Source organism: Callospermophilus lateralis, chromosome 9 (assembly GCF_048772815.1).
Source record: "Callospermophilus lateralis isolate mCalLat2 chromosome 9, mCalLat2.hap1, whole genome shotgun sequence".
Classification (NCBI taxonomy): domain Eukaryota; kingdom Metazoa; phylum Chordata; class Mammalia; order Rodentia; family Sciuridae; genus Callospermophilus; species Callospermophilus lateralis.
The window spans coordinates 73,871,684-73,873,662 of record NC_135313.1 but is presented as its reverse complement, the minus strand read 5'-3'; the positions used below and the strand labels follow the sequence as shown (position 1 = coordinate 73,873,662).

General features: G+C 31.9%; 1 non-coding gene across 1 annotated transcript; it reads left to right on the top strand.

Moving 5' to 3' along the window:
- Positions 1-1,420: 1,420 nt before the first annotated feature.
- LOC143407654 (U4 spliceosomal RNA) lies at positions 1,421-1,560 on the top strand. The gene has a single exon (XR_013092397.1). It is a non-coding gene; the product is annotated as a U4 spliceosomal RNA (small nuclear RNA).
- Positions 1,561-1,979: the final 419 nt, after the last annotated feature.

Here is a 1,979-nt window from a genome sequence, read left to right as displayed (position 1 = left end):
AAATATACAAGAATAAATTCAGGCAAAAGAAATTGCTTGTAAGGGTGCTTAGATGTTGGGTTTCACAGGCAATGACTTCCAAATACCCATTATAAATATGTTCAAATAAGTGAAGAAAATTATGTTTATAGAGTAATAGAAGGAAGGTATGATGATGTCTCATCAAATAGAGAATGTGAAAAAAGGGATAGTGATCATAGAAAGGACCAAGTGGAAATTCTGGAGGTGAAAAGCCTGATAACTTAAATGATTCACTTAAGTGGATCAATAGTGGACTCAAAGTTACAGGGAAAAAAATTAAAACATTCAAAACATAGATTGATAGAAATTATGCAGTTAAAAGAATAGAGAAAAAAGAAGAAAAATGAACAGAGACTCAGAGAAATGTGGGGTGCCGTAAATCATACTAATTAATATATGTGTAGTGATATTCCTTTAGAAGAGAGAAAAAAGGATCTAAGAACTATTTTAAACATGTTGAAAATTTCACAACTTGATGAAATACATGAATATGTATATTTAAGCAGCTCAGGTAACATTGAGATAAAGAAAGTAAAGGTGTTCTAGATAAATGTAAAGATATTCATGCCCAAAGGCTAGAAGATCTAATATTCTTAAAATGGCAATTCTACGCACATTGGTCTATAGTGTAATGCAATCCCTATTAGAATCCCTGCCTTCCTTCTTTGTAGAAATTTCTAAGTGGGTTCTCAATTCATGTGGCAATTCAAGAGACATGGGATAGTCAAAAAAATTGGAAAGAACAAAGTTGGATTACTCACAGTTCCTAAGTTCAAAAGTTACTATAAAACTAAAAACAGTTTGATATTGAAATAAGAATAGATATTTTGATCAATGGAATATAATTGGCAGTTAAGAAATAAAAATAATACGCCATATGTATTAATTGGATAAGTGTGCATACATAATATACAAATAATGTTATATATGTAATATGTATTATATGTGTAATACATATAACAATGGAATGTAATATATATTATATATACACATCTATAATTAATTGATTTTGGGGAAAGGGGTACCAGGGATTGAACTCAGGGCACTGAGTTCACTGAACCACATCCCCAGACCTATTTTGTATTTTATTTAGAGACAGAATCTCACTGAGTTGCTTAGTGCCTCACCATTGATGAGACTGGCTTTGAACTTGCTATCCTGCTGTCTCAGCCTCCTGAGCCACTGGGATAACAGGTGTGTGCCACTACCCCCATTGATTAATTGATTTTAGACAAGAGTAGCAGATCTATTCAATGGGAAAAGAATGGTATTTTCAATAAATGGTGTTATGAAACTGGATAGACACATGCAAAAAAAAGAAAACTGGATATTCACTGGACCCTTACATCATACATACAAAATAAACTCAAAATGGATCAAAGACAAAATTATGAGAACCAGTTTTGCACAGTGGCAGTATCATAGCTGGTGAGGTTTATCAAAGGCACAATTATTGCTAATCAATAATTTTTCCAATACCCCACAATGACGACTTGAAATATACTGGACATTGGCAATTTTTGCAAGTCTCTATGGAGACTGAATTTTACAAAAAACATATGAAAACCAAAACTATAAATCCTCCAGAAGGAAATATAGTGGTAAACCTTTCAACAATTTTTTTTATTTTTGACCGCAATACTGGGATGAATAAAATAAAACCTGGAAAATCTGGGATCAACAAAAATCAACACTGTAGACATCATGAACAAGCTTTCCTACAAAATATACACAAATGACTGATAAACATGTGGAAATAGGCTAAGCATCATTAGTCACCATGGCAATGTAAACCAAAACCACAAGGAACCACCTCATATAGGCCTATTAAATGTATCTAAAAATGTACAAATAATAAAAAAATTCTTATTAATATGTAGAGAAAATTGAAATCTTATAAACTACTGATACAAATGTAAAGTGATATAGCCACTTCAGAAAACAGGCAGGCAATTCTT